The sequence below is a fragment of the Parasteatoda tepidariorum genome, chromosome 10 (assembly GCF_982258835.1).
Source record: "Parasteatoda tepidariorum strain Cologne lab strain chromosome 10, Ptep-v5.0, whole genome shotgun sequence".
Lineage (NCBI taxonomy): Eukaryota > Metazoa > Arthropoda > Arachnida > Araneae > Theridiidae > Parasteatoda > Parasteatoda tepidariorum.
Window position 1 is genome coordinate 15,177,704 of NC_141764.1, and position 19,045 is coordinate 15,196,748.

At 25.5% G+C, this 19,045-nt stretch overlaps 1 long non-coding RNA gene across 1 annotated transcript in view; it reads left to right on the top strand.

The window, feature by feature from the left end:
- Window positions 1–19,045, top strand: part of LOC147802171 (uncharacterized) — an 80,074-nt gene that overhangs the window by 54,370 nt on the left and 6,659 nt on the right. Inside the window, exon 3 of the long non-coding RNA XR_015429996.1 lies at window positions 4,269–4,314. This is a non-coding gene — a long non-coding RNA (uncharacterized LOC147802171). The remainder of the gene's footprint in view (window positions 1–4,268; window positions 4,315–19,045) is intronic.

A 19,045-nucleotide genomic window follows, 5' to 3' on the forward strand; every position in this document is an offset into this window, starting at 1 on the left:
ATGTAGTTCTTGCTTTTAGAAAGCTAATTATACATATTGAAATTATTGCATAAGCATTAAAGTCTTTTGCAATTAAATTGTCATTAAATTTTATAAGTTGATATCAATGCTATATTTGAATACTTGCTTTAATTTCTTTTCTTTATTGAAGCATGTTTGATGGGATTTTATAAATTTAAATCATTTTAGCATCTATAACTTTATTTTAACTCTATGTTTATTTTAATAATTTTAAATTCTAGTAGAGTGAAATTATGAAATAAGGGAAAAAGGTATAAAAAATATGAAAAATGTAATATCATTCTCATGCAAGTTGATAATATTTTGATTAAAGATCGGTTTTTCTTTATTAAATATAATTTCGCTGTTTTCAAAAATGTAAGTCAGTTTTAGCCATGCTCGAAATTACTTTTTTCAAATTAATAAATGCGTAAAATATTGATAGTGTGGAACTAGTTATAAAAAAGGATAAATTATGTAAAAATAATTCATTCCTTTTACATAAGTTGATATTATTTTGTTTGAGTATTTTTCCCTTATTTCAAATTTAATTATAAGTCATTATGCTTAAAACTTATAGGTAAAATGAATACACATTTAACCCAGTGGATTTATTCAATAAATGAATAAGTTGTTGAAAAGCGAAGTGAGGAATTTAGTATTATATTACTTTTGTAAGAGCATGAGCTTATTTTTTTATTCATTTAAAAAAAGAAAAGAAAAACATGTTTTAGGTATTTCATTAGAGTTATTTGCATTACGTTCAACATTTCTAGAAAAATGAGTTCTTTTAACAAATAAAAAAGCTTTTTTAATTTAAGAATTAAGAACATGAGAATTATTTGGCGAAATGAATGAATAATATAATTATATTTCTTGTTGAACAACCTGTATCTGGATTATGATAAACGATCGTGACTTTTGACTTTTTGAGTAAAAAATCCTTGAATCACGATTGCAATTTAACAAAAAACGTGATCATTTGATTTAAAAAAACGTTTATTATTTTTTCAGCTTTTTCTTTTCGTTGTTTCTTTTTTCCTTTTAAATATTGGTTAACGCCGCAAATTTATACTTTCTTACCAACCCGCGCGATTCTCAGTTTTTTTTCCCAAGGTATATTATTTTATCTGCATTTTTTCTTCTTTCTATCTAATTCTATTGCTAGAATTAAAGGTAAAACCGGCTCCAGTCAATAACAATCATCAGGTACGAATCCCAGCTGCTACACTGATATTAAGATGCGGACCTTGGTAACTTTGTAGCAAGTTTGGCTTTGACCGATCTGTGTGATTATCACCAGATCTCAAGAATCAGGTTGCTTTACCCACTAGTTACACAAAGAGATATATTCCAGTGGCTAAACTAATTGCGCAAGGAAGAATAATATAAATAAATACCGGGTAAAAGTTGGCTGAAAAAAACTTTCTTTTTGGCGGAGATTCTGGCGGAGTAATCATAGAGAGTGGATTTCTTTAGGGTGGAGTCTTTTCATGATGTATGAGATTTGAATGTCGCACGATTGTCCGATTATTACTGAAATCGGTGCAAATTATAATTGTCTATTTCGGTAAGTGCCCATTCAAAGGCTTATTCAATATCAACTGTTAAAGAGAGTGAAAAAAATTGGGTGGATTTTATATTGAATATTCAAATCATGCGTGGTGGTTTAGAATTGTTTAATGGTTGTGCTGTCTGTAGCAGTTAGGTATTGAAGAGTAATAAACTATCATTAATGAAAAGGATAGAGCTAGAAAAAAGGGAGTTTACTTGAATTAATAATGTTGTTTTATTTAGTATTATATAACTTTTATTTATCGATTTGAGTCAGCCAAAAGAAAATTAAATAGGTGCATTGATTAGTTTTTATGAGTGCATAGTTTTTCATGTCAGGTCATTTGGTTTATAAATGACCTTATTAAAAAAAATGTCTAAAAGAATTATTCATCAGAATTATGAAAAATTACATATTTTTGAAAGTAATGAAACTCATACATTCAATTTGCAATTGTAGAAATGTGTATATGAGCTACATTTTATAATCTATAAAATTTTTTCTTCTGTTTAGTTAGACTTTTTAATAAGAAATGAGACAAAAAATTTCTTCAAAGGATTTTAGAGGTCAAGACTTTTGATCACAATTTTGTAAAGATCATTCAGATAAATTTTTTATCAATTGAATTAAAACGTAAATTTTGTTTTTTGCTAAGTTACATTTAACATTTGAATTTAAAGTTAGGTTACTGCACTAAAAGTTAAAGTTCCAAAAATAAGGGAGGCGGTTTCTTAATTTCTTTACGTAAACATAGGTGGGGACAATGCACTGAGAAAAAAAGTATGGTCAAAATTACTAGAATATGATAAAATTTACCATGTTTCTGGCTCTATGGGAACACCAAAGATCTCGGTAATTTTTAAAAGAAGCGTTTTACTAAAATTAACCATAAAACATAGTTTGATAAGCTGTGAAAAAATTAGGTAATTTTATAATGATATCGCAGTATGAAATTGAAAATTGTCTATATGAATTTTAATTGCTAACACATTTAAAAATTACTATGAGTGAATTTTTATATTATTAGCGTATTTTTAAATCTGCAATATAATTGAGCTTTTCATCAAAATATATTAATGAATTGTTCTTAAAAGTTAGAATTTGCTCTGAAATTTACATGTGCTATATGTGAAATATTCATATTCTCAAAATATGAAATTGCAAAATTGTTTTGATAAATTTGAATCACAATTAAGGTTAGATTTTTGATGAGACAATTTTTAATTATTGTAATTGAAAACAAAATACATGAGTTTACACGATGAGTTTTTGCCAATTTCCGGTTGTGAAAATATTTATTGAAAATGAGTAGTTAAAATGAAATGAATTGTATGAATATGAATTGTTTTTGAAAACTATATAATCTGTAGTTAAACAGCATACATATATCTACGCATTGTGTGTATGAGTTTCAATTGTAAAACTCATACACTCAAAATGCAACATAAAAACTAGTATAAGAAAATTAGTTACAAAGTAATAAAATTGTCCAGACAAAATATGGAATGAAAATTAATTATCTTTAAAATAAAAAACTTGTTTTGAAATAAATTTGTCATTTGTACTTAATAGTACAAAATTTATAATTAATACAAAACTTAATTGCAAATTGAAGAAATGTTCTTTTAAATCAGTTTTTAAAAACTTTATTAAGGAGGAAACCAAAAGAATTTAATTTACATATGAAATTATATTTGAAATATTATCTGTTTTGAAACATAAGTGCATTAAGTTATATATTAAGACGTTTATAAAAACATTATCCATAAAACTATACGAAATTTCATAATTTAATTGTCTGCTAAATATTTCTAATTACTTAATTTAATAGCTCTTATAAAATTATTTCTAAATCACCTTTATCAACCGGATTGATAAATTAAATTATGAAGAAAAAGTTATTGTTAAACTAAATAAAAAGATGTTTGATAATAAAATTTTTTTAAAAATAGCGAGATTTATAGATGAAAGGAAATAATAAATATCAGGATTAATAAATTAAATAATAAATAACAGGATTTACAAACTAAAACAATAATGAATAACAGGTTTGGCAAGCTTTTGAAATAAAGAATATATAATAATTATTTTATTATGAATTGCAAGTATAGATGAAATTGTAATATTGACAATATGAAATTATTTATTACAGGATTGGTAAATTAATATTTATAATAAAATTGAAAATTTTTTCGGAGGTAATAAACTAAATCTGTCATTAAATTGATTAAATTAATAGTGATTAAAATTATCAAATAAATAAAATTACTATGGATAAACTATGCAAACATAGGATTTAAGAACTAAATCTCCATTTTATTGCTCCATTGAGCTTTGAATAAAATACACTGAAAGTCATAGGCATCGCTAACGTTTTGTGGGTGCAAAATTAAAACACACAGTGTTCAAAAATTCTCAAATTTCAAACATAAGGAAAAAATTCTTAAATCTGCAAAAATATTAATTATTTTTAGATCTTTCTTGTTTTTACCAATGATGAATTTAATTTAATGATGATTTAAGAAAATTGTTTTTATTTGTCTATTGTGTGAAACTTTAAGAGATTTATAATTATTTGAGGGGGACAGCCTTCCCTGCTCTGAGTTTACAAGTATAAATTTTTAAAAAAAAAATTTAAATTTTTTTTTTGCACTTTATAAGATTTATAACTATGTACAGGTTTTTCTAAAATTTTATACTCTTTTTATTTTAGGTGTTCTGAAAGTTTTCTGATGATGGAAACGATTTATAACGATCGAGTGAGTTTAAATTGTTCTATCTTCTCAATTTTTTACTTTGCTATAAAATTGTTGCATTTATCTATGATTAGGTCATAGCCTTCACGTCCTCCTTTATGCAACATTTAAGCAGCTTTAGGTATAGTCAATTACAGATTATATATATATATATATATATATATATATATATATATATATATATATATATATATATATATATATATATATATATATATATATATATATATATATATATATATATATATATATATATATATATATATATATATATATATATATATATATATATATATATATATATATATAAAGAAAAAAAAATTTTAAAAACATTTTTTTAATTTTTTTCTTTTTCTTTAAAAAATCTTTATATCTTTTTCCTTGTTTTCTCTATATTTTTTATTTAACTTATTTTATGAGTTCTATGTACTTGCAGCTTATGCACAGTAAATAAAGTTATGAATCCTTTAAAATAATTTTGAAAGATGCTTGTAGGACTTAATGAGATTTTCATAAAAAAAAAGTGCATAATTTGTAGCTGTAAGGAATGCAGATTTTTTCTCAGAGGATGCGAACGTTAACTGATACAGCTATGTTCAGCCTTAAACTATACACTAAAAGCGTTGAACAGAGTTCATCTGCTCATAGTCTATTTAAAGTAGAATAGTCGGTGCTTCTTAGGAAGAGGGAGCATCTTCAGTTCATTTTCGAACAGAACGTGCTATGCAGACTTAAAAGCTGTTATTGATGACAAAATTATAATAAATTATAAATTTTAAATGTATATTATATATTTATAATATTGCATTTGAAATTTAAACAAATAAATATTTTAGATAAAGTAAATAAAAAATAAAAATAAAATATACAATAAAAGTTAGTATTTACCTAAAAGATTTATTTTTTGATGTAAAATTATTACATTTGTATCTCCAATTTAAATTTACGACAATTCCCATTACATTTTCATATCCTACTGATTGAGTGAATGAAACATGTCTGAATATAAATAAATAAATTTCTTTATTTTTAAAAATTTTCTCTGAACTAAGAGACACTAATTGGAGAAATCTCTTATTTTTATTTATTTAATTATGAACTTTTACATTTGATTATTTGTTAAATCTACTAATTTTTTTCCTGACTGCTTGCCAGTTCTGCTATTATAATTTTTATTCTGCTACCATATTAGGTTTTTCTTTTCATTTCTTTTCAAGCACTGAGGAAAAAAAAATTATTGTTAAAGCTACCAAAATATTTTAGGAATTTGATGTTTAGTATAATATTAAAAAATGACTTAAAAACAAATATGTTATTGTTTCTTTTCATAACCTATTTTAAGAAATCGTGATGGATTTTCAAATTCATTATTGCACAAAACTGTGAATATTTTTTAAAAAAAAATTAAAAAGAAAGTTACAGGCATGTTCTATTTTTATTTTTGTATAAGAAAGAGAACTTCTATTGTGAAAAACCAAATGAATAACCTATATATTTAGAATAATATATTTCAGCTATTATAATATTAAAAAAAATGTTTAAATATTAATATGCTTATAGATTATTTTTTATGAATGATAACATTACATTTTAAATTTATTTTTTACTAAAATTAAAAAAATATTTTTAAAAATGACAATTGAAAGTATGAATCATATTGCTGAAAGAAAGAAATATAACTAATCTTGCAAAAACTATAAAATGGTTTGCATATCTATTAATATGCTTTTATAGTTCATTATTTATTATAACATTTTAAAATCGAAATTTTCCATTTAAAAAACATTTTCTGATGTTTAGTAAAATAATGTTAGTAATGATACAGTCATTTTTACTCTAGAGAGAATTGTTTCAGGACTATGAATGTAGATGGCAGCACAAATCAATTTTAAAGTATTGACCTCAATTCTGTTTACGTTTCGAATTTCCTACCGCAACAGCCATTGCTGTGGGAAATGAGTTATTTGACATCTGGGTTCTTCCTTAGCTATGAAAGGTCACATTCTCAGCCTTTAAATCTAAAGAATCAGTCATAAAATAATAGTTAATAAACTATTTTTGATAAATATAAGAATAATTTTGAACGTTTTAGCTCGCAAAATGCAATTATTGCGATAGATCACAAATGGAGGAAGAGACGCTATCGAATAACATTACTTGAGCGTATGTAGCAAATGAAGAATAACGGTTTTTCATGATCCATATTAATTAATGGTTTGCTATTACGGTGAGTAGAATTAATTTTAAATAAATTTAGTCGCGATAGAATTAGATGAATTCAGATTATAATAAATATTAAATTTTAATTGCTTCAATATTAATAATTTATAATAATAATTTAATATTGAATTATGACTTTATTAAAATATCCTTTTGTTAAAATAGAAATAAATTTAGCGTATGTATTCCATTCTGTTAATTTGAGTTTTCGATTTTGGTTTTTTTTCCGATTTCATATCAATATTGATTTGATAAACCAATTTTTATTAAAGGTATTTAAATAATATATGCGCATATTATTTAAATTTTTTTTTTTTTTTTAACCTAATTGTATATTTTGTTTAATCATGAAAGTTTATAATAAAATAATAAAATTTCGCATGCAGTTTATATATTTATTTGCAATAAATATTTAAATGCTTGGTATAAAAATATAATTTTATTACTATTTGCCTTCAGGCTTAAAATGCATTCTTTGGTGTAAATTAAAAAGAAAAAAAAAAAAAAAAGAAAACCCGTTGTCTTGGACAATTTGCTTTTTTTGCCTGCATTTCTTTTAAATTTTATTTTATGTTTTTCATAGCTTATAAGAATAGTAAAATTTAGGCATGAAAATATTTGTTCTAATTATTTTTTTTTATTTAGTTTTGCTATCATAGTGTTACATTTTCACAAAATATGCTTAAAAAAAAATTCAATTTCTATCTCTTAGTATCTAGCACTACGCCAGTGACATATGGAAGCTATTGGAAATATTGCATATTTTTATAATAGAAATTATATTTCCTGCTTTTGCAAGAAATGTAATACATTTTAAATTAATGAAATTTAAATTTGATAAAAATAATATAAAAAATGTTTTTGCAAAAAGTTAAGTTATAATTAAATTTAAAATATTAATAACGCTACTAAAGGATGTATTAGCAGAAAATTTAAGTTAATTTAGTTTTATTAATCATTTTTAATATTAAAAATTAAAATTGCACTAAAGTTAGTTAGTATAAAGTTAATTAGATTTAAAATATTAATAAAACTATTAAAAGATGCATAGGCAAAAAATTTAATTTAAATCAATTTTGTTTTATTAATAATTTTTAACATTAAAAATTAAAATTTAGCTAAAGTTAATTGCAATTAAATTTAAAATGTTTGTTGCAATATTTGTTAAATATTTGAAGAATGTATTTTAAGAAAATTCAAATTAGTTAATAATAAATTATTTTTGCAAAAATTTTAATTGTAATTGACAATACAATATTAATAACTATTGAAACTTATTATATCATTGTTTAAAATGTTTATCAAACTGTACTTTGGAACAAAAGCTTTATTTATGGTAATTAAAAAATATATACTATAATTACATTAAACATACCAACACTTCACTATACAATACAATATACAATTTAGTGTTAAATCCCATAATTTATTTTCAGCTTCTCTATTTGTTAGTTTATTTAAGTTATATTTAAGAGCTCAATTTATTAATTCATTTAATCTTATTTATATAATTTCATTAAAGTTATATTACAGTTTTTCTGTTTATTAATTGATTAATGTATTCACTTTTAGGGGCAAGCTATCGTGATTCACATTTTCGATATTATAAGTACGTTTTGATAGCTGTTTTGTTTTTTTGAGTATTGATCGTAAATTACGTAAAATATACATGTAAAATCATATACAGAAGGCTAATTCTCTTCATTATCGAAGAGATCAGTTAACTACTATTTATAACTTTAGTATTAATGAGAATAAAAATAAATAAATATAATTAGACAGCAGAGAAGGTTGTATTCACGTACATAAATATTGAGAAGTATCAATTTTTATTTAGCGTCGAGCGTAATTATATTTTTATAATTCCTTATTACATGATAAGTTTAAATTTTTTTTTTTAACATAAATGAAATCAAAAGAGTATACAAATGAGCAGATACTAATTTATATATATATATAAAAAAAGGGAAAAACTAAAGATTTATCAACTATAAAAGAATCTTTAGTGAGAAAGCCTGGAATAGAAACTTCAAAATATGTTTGACTGCCTGGAGAAACGTAGAGTAGTTGACAGATCAAAAGCAAAACCGCCATCTAATATGATGAATTGCAGTTGAAGAGGGCGTTACATCTAACTCAAAACTATTCTTACTCTTTCATTGCTTAACTCTTTGCTTACGATGTACCATGTTATATCATCACATGTGGTCCACATGTTGTACCAGCCGTAGGTAAAAGGTTAAATATCAGCTTGTGTCCCCTAATATGCTTACTTATTTTACTTCAGTTTCGATCAGGATTCTAAAAGTATATGTAAAGATCGGTTTGTATGGAACACCTTGTAGAACTCCCGTAAAGATATTTCAAGTTTCTTGCGGGTTCGTAAAAATTAAAGCTTTTCACTAAACCTTTTTCTAGGAAATGCTTCGAGCGAACATCTCCTCAAATAGTGAAAATTACTACCTTCACATGTTTGAGAATACGACTTTCGGAAAGGCATTAAACTATGTAGCATTGAGTTGCAACAAAATATGTTGTATTAAGCATTTAATGAAGCATATTAATATAATTGATCAGCAACTATTCATTTTTTTGTTGACTTTCTCCCCATTTCCAGGGAAATTCGCTGAGTAAATGTTCCGTCAAATTAGGGAAATTGCTATCTTCACTTGTTCGAGGATACGAATTTCGTTAAAAGCATTAGTGTGGATGCACTTTAGCATATAACATAATTAATCAAAAACTACACCATAAAACAAAGAGTATGAGGGAATGATAAATAACTGTACCTTGTAAAGAGCGTGCACTAACTCCTGCACTATCCCGTTCTACATTGGAAGTGGTTTTTAAAGGAGGTAAAAAATTGTTGGAGAATTCTTCGAATGCACTGAGATGACTCGTGTATGAGGAGGCAGTTTCGTCTAAATAGAATTTCGCGTTAAAATCAATGTGATTTTCGTTGACAGAATTGAGAAATTTCGCGCCAAGTTTGTATACGCTTACCCTGTTAAAGAGTACATGCATAGCGTTTGTCTTTGATTTACCGTAATGTTAACATTATCTTCTATACCCTTTTGACATACTGCAATTAGTCCGAATTTTTCGCGCATTTGTTGTGAAGCTCTAATATCGTTAGAGCTAGAAAAAACCAAAACGCTTTGCAAAATTTCTCTAATAATTCTCTTATCAGATGTAATTCTCAAATGTAAAGAAATACAATTCGAGAATCGCTGAATGAAAGATTTTATTCAAGATATTGTCACAAGTTCTGAATTTCCTAACAGTGTTAGGAATTACTCTTGTTGTCTGCCATTTGTCTGCAGCATGAATTTCAGGCTTCTAAAGACAGCTACATGCAAAAAGAGCAAATTTTATAGCTGTCTTTCTCGTGGTCTTCTCTTAACGATGTTAGGAATTGCTCTTGCTATCTGCTATTTGTCCGCTGCATGAATTTCAGCCTTCTAAAGACAACTACATCCAAAACAGCAAATTTTATAACTGTCTTTTTCGTGGTCTTCTCTTAACGGTGTTAAGAATTACTCTTGCTATCTGCCATTTGTCCGACTCAAGAATTTCAGACTTCTAAAGACAGCTACATGTAAAAAAAAGCAAATTTTTCTCACAAAATAAGATAGTTTTCGTAAAACACTTTATTATTTTTGTAAATTAAAAAGGACAATAAGAAGGAGAGCCCTCATCTTGAATTTTCGATAGATTAATCCTCTTTTATATAAGGGGACGATATTGTCTCTATTTGGATATATATTTGTTAAAAAGCTGAAAATGGACGCAAAAGATCAAGGAAAAAATATATTTTGTTATACATATGTGTTTTTGTTATTTTTTTGAGCTAAAATTTTTACTTGATTTTTAATCATCACTTTAAGAGAAGTTAACAATTTTTTGACCGCGTTCTTAATCAGGATAAAAACGTGATCGCTTCTATCTTGAAAAAGTGATACTGTTAAAAAATAGATAATATTATGTTAACAGAGTTAGCTGTTGGTATTAATAAATGATCGTAATGACTGATAATGATCTTTAAAATCTAAAAAATAGCCTATGAAAAGTCCAGCTATACCTATAAAAAAAATATCTATTTATTAACATAACTAATAATCGCTATTGAAACAACTTAATTAAGGTTATTTTTTAAAAATATTACTTAACATCAAACTTAAAAATATCTATGTAATATTTAAAAAAATGCTACATAAAAAACAAGTTTTTTAATTCAACTTTACGGAGATAGGTGTACATTGGCAAAGAAAATACAAAAGTGCAAATTCTTTACAAATATTTTAGCAAACAATATTTTATTCCTAAATACCCTATTTTTGGTTGGTTATGGAAACTTTTTTATTGAATTGAACTTTTATTGCGTTTGTAAAAATGATTTGTCGTCTTCTAATGTGTAATTGCTAAGATTATTTTTTTCGCTTTCAAGATTATGGTGTGTTCTATATTTAATTAATTTATGAAATTCGTCCCTTAACACCTGTTTAATTTTGTGTTCCTTTCTATTTAGAAAATTTAATAATTAAACAAGAGTTTTGAAATATTTCAGAAATTTTTTTTTTCAATAACTCAAAGTTTTAATCTATCGATTTTTCTTAATTATACCAAGAATATCTATTTTTGTGTTAAAGAAACTTTTCTTTGTTTTATCAATACAAATATTAAATTAAATATCGAAGCTGGGCTTTAGCCTTTTAGAGTTATTTCTCCAGAACGGTTATATGCGGCGGTTATAGTTAACAAAAAATTACAGTTTTTTTTTTTTATCGGTTTAAGCCTAAATAAATTATTTATTGAGAAAATCTTTCCACCACTGTTGAAATCGATTTTCTTTAACGGTTAGAAAACTCTTTAAAAAAATTATCGTTCTTCATTTGTTCAAACTTTTCCATTTTATCTGCAGCGAATAACTTTCTCCAGGAATCCTGAGATCCCAAAAACAGGAATGGGAAAGAGAGAGAGAGAGAGTGCTGCTGTGTCGACGATCAATGCCTAGCTGTGGACAGGCCCTGCCTTTTATCGATTCTTTAGCTAGGGCTGTATCGTAATCGAATTATGGAGAAGGGAAAGGAAAGACTCTGATGAGAGCTTTTTCTTTCTTCTTTTTCTCTCTAATAAAAAGAAAATAATTCTTTTGGTGGAATTGCTTAGATGAATTTATTCTTCTTTTTATATAGAAGAATTTGATAAATATCGAAATACTCTAAAACTGAGTTTTGAAGAATATCAAACTTTGCAATGTCTTTGGAAATAAAATTGTAATTTCAATTTTTTAGAAGTAATTCGTTTTATATTTTGGCAACTCATCAAACTCTGTCTTGTATTGGATTCATATCAATACATTTTACAGTTTCAATTAAATTCAATTCATTTTTTTAGTGAATTCTTTATTTCATTTAAAAAAACATAACTGTGAGAAACCATTGGGTAAATTTGTTCGATTTTTCTTTCTTTGGGAGGCATATATTTCATTGAGAGGATAAATTAACCTGCTATCTTGAGTGACAAATGGTACAGTTTTTAGGATATTTGTCGTTTCGAAAACTGCTTTCTAATTTTAACACTTTAACAAAGTTTTAACTGAGGATTTAGAAATAATAATAGAGAAAAAAACGACAAGTAATGCTAATAAATAATAATAATAAATAATACTACATGTAAATAAAATTGCGACAAGCGTTACATTGACTTGCTAAGAAATTGCTGTATTTAAATAAATTTGCGACAGGTGTTTTTAAATTTGCTAAAATGTTGAATTTAAATAGAGTTGCTACAAATGTTATTGCACATTACCACGCTAAAATAACGTTGCATTTAAATAAATTTTGCGAAAAATGTATTTTGAATTCGCAAAAATAATATAACTATTAAGTAAAATTATAAAGACTCTTTCACAAACATTTAAAATTATGTTTTTGTAAAATAATGATTGATATATTTTTCTTTTTATGCGTAACTTTTCAAAAATATTCAACTTTTTGTAAAATTCTTTAATCTTTAATTTATACGGCTAGTTCCCTTAATTGAGAAAAAAAAAATCTAGTGCCCGTAATTGTAACAAACTTCAGTACAATTAGTAGAGTTGACCGTCAGTTCACACATTTGTTATGAATTCATTTGGTGGTGTAAGTGTACACCTTTTTTCATGGTAATTTCAGCAGTATTTTAAGGACACAAAGGTAACCGGTTTGATTAGGTGTTAAAGAACATCTTTCTTGCTCTCCCTCTACATTGGTTACTACGAATAACGAATATGAAGTTCTCTTGCTCATTGACAGATGGCAGCACTACAATATATTGCCTCATTCTAGAGTCCAACTCGACTCGACAAACATTTGTCTGGTGCTCAAACAATGTCAAGTTAACAGAAGATAGCATTTAAGAACATAAAGTTTGTTTTTTGGTTAATATGGCTTTATATGTAATGAAAAAAAAATTATGGGCGGACCTGCAATTTGATGGTCGTGATAGTTTTATTGACATAAATTTATTGTTACGGTTATGCACGATAGCTTTATGGTCGTAAGTTAATTTTTATGGTCAATGATAGAAATTTTTTTTCCGGTCACTGACCGTAATCTTGTGGTGAAAATAACGTCATTTATAGGAATCTGTTTAAAACTTGTTTTATTTCATTATTAAAAAATTTTCGGTTTTTTTAATTTTAAAAATATTTATTTTTAAACTGAAGAATATGTTATAACAAACTTTAATGAGTTCGACTAGAATTAACGTAATAAAAGTTTTAGAGTTAATAAAAAACTGAATCAATTTATTAATTGTAATTATACGTGGAAAATATTGTTGTTAATTTTAATTTAATGTTGGTAGTGTAATATAATTTTTGTATTTCATTGTTTTTAAAAATTCCTAAAATTTTTAGGCCAATAAAATTTTAAATGTTACGCATATTTACGGCGGAATGTACAAGATTTTGTAAAATCGATTGCATTTTTTTTCTCGTTGGCAGCTATGTATCCGCAATTTTATAAATTATTTTTATCTCTTTTTTTTATTTAGTGTTTTTTTAAACTATTGTTTGATAAATGTCAGGGTCAAGATTTTGACGTTAAAAAGTGGTTAAAACTGTCGAATCTATTTTAGAATTTCATATTATTTCCTGCGTCAAGAAATGTATCGTTATTTAAGCGATAAACAATCAGTTTTAAATCACTGAGCTAACGGATATTGTGGTAATGAATATATTTTTAAGATTATAGGTTCCTTCTTCAGTGAATTCTTTCTTATTTTATGTTCCCGCCATTCCCTCGTCTTCTGAGTTTTTACCAAAATCACGCCTGGTAATCTGAGACAAAAAAGAAAAATATCAAATGCGAGAAACAAATTTGTCATTTTTAAAATTTTTTTTTTTTAAAATAATAAATATGGATCTGTTTTAAGTTAGTTGGGTGATATTGTTACTAAGTTTTGCCAGACCTTAATTTATTATATTAATCCTAATTCCTATTTTTTGCCAAACCAATTAAAAATATATGTTTTCTTTCTGTTTTTTATTATTTACAACCACAAAAGGTAATCAATACTTGAAAACAAAATAATGATTTTATAATTTGTTTTGCATCCTATTTTTAAGATCCACCCATGCATTTGGGAAAAGCGCCTCTAAATTATTAATCATTACCTTAAAAGGAAATGTTCCCAATATATCAGAACGGAAAAAGTTTTTTTTTTCCTGCATGTAATTTTGTGAAAGGCTCTAGTGTTGCAAACTACATTGTCAATGAGATTTATATATTTAATTTCTTGCATTTTATTTTGCTAATATTTTGTTACATTTCATTCTTTTGTAGTAAGCATTTAAATATTCTCTTGGAAATTTAGTAATTTGTTGAAGCATATGATTTTTTTTTATAGAGAAATCTAAAATTACGTGCCTCCAAACGATTTATTTTAATGCATAATTTAAATTATATTTAAAAGAGTAAAAATAAAATAAACATTCCAATTTCGATATTATAGTTCATATCTTTTATAATGAGAAATGAATGTTAAGTTCGTCTAAAAAAATTGAATATTCTTTTGTAGAAAAACAAAACTAAGCAATAAAAGAATAATATATAAAATCATTCAATTTTACTTCGAACTTTGTAGAATTATGTAGCCAAACAAATATTTAAAAACTAAATCAATTTTAGTTTCTTGCAAATAGTCAAACCATAAAACTGCTTAAATGATTAAAAACTTAATCGATTTAAATTTACTGCTAACTTACTAGAGCTTACTATCTCATAAAATTGTGCTAAATTAGTCGATTCTTGCATACTGCAAACTTACTCTAGCTATATGACTATTTATGTTTTTGTAACTGATTTAAATTAACTGCAAACTTAGCCGAATCATATAACCACGCAAATTTTTGAAGACTCATTTAATTTAATTTGCTGCAAACTTACTAGAGCCATATTATTCCTAAAAATTTGGGCTAAATTACTCGATTCTAACATACTGCAAAGTTAGTCGAACTATATGATCATTTTAAGTTTTTGAAATTGTGACTGATTTTAATTTACTGCCAAACTTAGTCTATATAACCACACAAATTTTTGAAAACTTAATCGATTTGAATTTACTGCAAGCTTATTAGAACCATTACCTCATACATTTGTGTAAAATTAGTAGATTTTGAAATGCTGCGAATTTAGCCGAATTGAGTTTGGGTGTGACAAGTGTTTGAAAGCGTAACTAATATTAATTTAAAACTTAATCTGCTGAGATATAAATCTTTCGTAGCGTGATAAAAATTTGTAAAAAGCCATGCTATAAATATTGAAATCGAGTTAAAATGTGTGTACCCAACCTGCGATTTCTGTCCTCCTACAAAAAAAAAAAAAAAAAAAGGAAAAAAAAAAAAAATTGAAAATACTACATAATAAGCATGAAAAAAAATTACAGCTGTCTTTCAAACTAATTTTTCAAGTAATTTAATAAAAATAATAATAGAATTAATTTTTCCACTGTGGAAGTTGGAGCTATAATTTAATTTTATTAGATTAAACAAAGCATGCAAATCTTCAAATATTTTTAAATTCAAAAACATTATACCATGCATTTTAATTTTTTGAATAAATTGTTACTGCTTTTATTTCTAAAGAATAAATAAGTTATTATTAATTGATACAAAAACTAAACGGCTTTTTTTATGTGTATTTTATAATCAAGAAAATGCCAAAATAATTTTTTTAATTGCTGTTATTTTTTTTCCGCGTTAAAATATGTAAGAGCATTTTTTAATGGATTCACCCAAACTTTGTTTTCTCGTTTTTAATATTGAGAAGATGTTTCGCATTCAACGTATAGTTTGTCTATGTAAGGAACCATTCGTCTACTGTAGTGGCGGTTGCTGTGGTTATGAGGTTTAACTATTTCACTATTATTTAACTATTTGGGTCATTAATTATTTGGTTATTAGACAAACTATATGTATAGTTTGTCTACAGTAAGAACTCCCTTCGCCACAAATTCTGAGGTTGTCTGCTGCTATGGAAACAAGAATAGCTCATTTCAGGGAGAGTAGCTTCTCTTTCCTCATGGGCTAACACAATTGACAGAAGATAAAGATTCCCTTTTTTTCGCCGACCCCACACCCATACTTGAAATAGTTATACCTCGTTACCATAGTCACCGCTACAGGTTCAGACGAATGACTAGGAGAGTTCTTACTTTAGACAAACTATATCAGATATTTTTCACCACTTAAATATATAAATAAATAAAAAACTTTCCATTTTTAACAATTTTTTTTAAAAATTAGTCAATTTAATTACTTATTTTTTTTTTTATAATTTAGCATAAAAGCTGAAATTATTTTCGTAGACATTATTATTTTTTTCCGCTTTAAAAAAATATAAAAAAGTATTTTTTTAAAAGATTTACTTTAACATTTTTATTCTCTTTTTAATGTCGCGTAGGCGTTCACTTATTCAACGTACGTATATCGATTATATTTCACCTCCTAAACTTCTCGAAATTATTCCACAGAATTAATGCGTGCCGGGCATTAAAGTACGGGTATTTTAAGCTATGTGTCATTGTTTGCTTTCGCTAAATCTTCCTTCTCTTTCGATATCGGAACCCATTCTCTTTTAAACAGAAGAGTAAGTAAAAATCCTCAATATGACAGTCTTTTAAGCCTTTTTTCTTCTTTTTCTTTTAAAGTAAGTATTATTTTAAGACTACTTATCAAAATTATTAAGCTCTTAGGAAGTCCGAGAAATCTTAAGACCAAATATTTACTTGCTTTTAAAAGCAGAATGTTTTCATCAGTTCCAAATTAAAATTGGAATTTTTTTTTTTTTAATCTAGAGAAGAAAAAAAAATCGATAAAAATATAGAATTGCTTTAGTTTTATGGAAATGATTTTATATTTTCTTTTTGTTTTAATCTTGATTAGAATCTTTTGAATAAAATAATTTAATTAAGTGGTTATCTAATGAATAGTTTTGAATTAGGTTCTCGATACTTAATTTAAATTCCTTTCTTTCTTAAAAGCTTGTGAAATGTGTTTTTCTGTTTCAGTAGGTTTAGAGTTTTTCCTAAATATATTTAAAAAATTTAATTTCCTTTCATATTGAATAGAATTATTTAATTAATTCTCCCAGAAGCATTATAATAATAAAGAGAAATCCAAGAAATAATAAAAAATATGTATATTTTGTTTAGATTATTAAATTTTATAAGGTAGTTTTTTTTAGCAGGCTTAAGTAATTGTGCAAAATAGAACACTACCATATCCATATAGAAAATCCATATTTCTCGAACTTTATAAAAAAAAAACCCCGTTTTTTACTTAAAATGTTTAGTGAGAAAATGTGACGTTTTTTTTTAAGTTAAAAAGTATTGTAATAAAAAGAAGCTGTGTATGAAATTATCTTGAACGCGCTGTATAGAAATTGAGTTCCAATACATCTGATCATAATATGTTTTTAAACCCATAATTTCGCAAACATCTGAAAAGTTATTTAGTTCCCATTTCCATTAAAATTATTATTTATAAAAATAAAATAAAAAGTTCACGTAACGATCTATAAATAGTTTTTTAAGGTTCAGTTATATTTTCTAAACTTTTATGACTCGGTGGTGTCTTTCTGTACCGAAAACCAATTTAATTCATTTATTTATAAATAACTGTTTTTCAATTCGTTATGCATAGTTGCCAGCTCAACTGGATTTTGCCAGTTTCTTTTGTTGTAATTAAAGTTCCCCTGGTTTTTTGTACATTTTAGAAAATTCCCTAAAATTGAGTAAGTTTTCTAAAAAAAATCCCTATTGAAATAGAATTTATTTACAGATTATTGGTTGCTTGCTTGATTATTTAAATAAGTATTACCAATACATCTAATATTATATTACTAATACATAATGAATACATAACTATATTACTAATACTTAATAATATTACTAATACATACTGACGCGAACCTCGTTTATTGAAATCAGCTCAAAACTTTTTTTGTTCTAAAATGTTCAACTTATTTTAATTCAGAATTCTCGCTTTTAATTAATTAAAAAAATCTTTTAACTATCTTTGATGAATTAAATGCCTATTAATATTCAAAATCCCTTAAATACCCTATGTGTAAAATATTTAGTTCATTATGCAACAATTACCAACTCCAATTGTTTTTCCGCACGTAGAAAAAAATTCCGATGAATTTTTTACAGTTTGTGAACGTTTTCAATTTTTTACTCAAGGAATCTATATTTGAAGCAGTATTTCGATACTTTTATGAAGTTCTGTTATAAATATTTTCGTATTTAGCTATACAAAAAAAAAATAAAGCACTCCCGCAGCAGTTTTAGTGCATTCTTAGAAATTTCTCGTAGAAAATAGTTGAAGAGCAATTTATTTAATTGTTATTTTTATCATATTTAAACAAAGCAATCAAATAACCATAAATACAATTATATTCAAACTGTTAACTGTTAGGAAAACCTATTATTAATTGTTTTCAAAACCATTGGCCTCTGTCCTGACTTTGAAAAATCTTATAATTTTCTAAATATAAAATTAAGGGTGCCAGAGAGACTCGTATTTATGAAAATATCGTCCTGTTTTTGTGAAAATATGAGAATGAGATCCCGATTTTTGAAAATATGGGAATAGTTTTCTGTTTTAGGAAAAATACGAAAACTATATTTTTCTAAGAGTCGTAGTTTTAAAATTATGAATTAATCATGCTATCGACTTCATTTTTCAAAAAAGGAATTTTGTGAAGAATTTATTATCAAAAATAAAATTATTGCGTTGGATTCGTTTTGTTTTTTAACATCACCTGTTTTGTGCGCGATCGATTTTACGATAAAAAAAGTTAGTGAAGTATATGTAAACGGATCCAAATTTCTAAATTGATCTCTGATATCGGCTGAACCTAAGGAATGTGATCATTCAAATATTTCAATTTGCATATTAATCGTGGAAAGTGCATTGAAACACCATTTCGTAGTTTTCTCACCTTTTACCTAAGAAAACTACGAA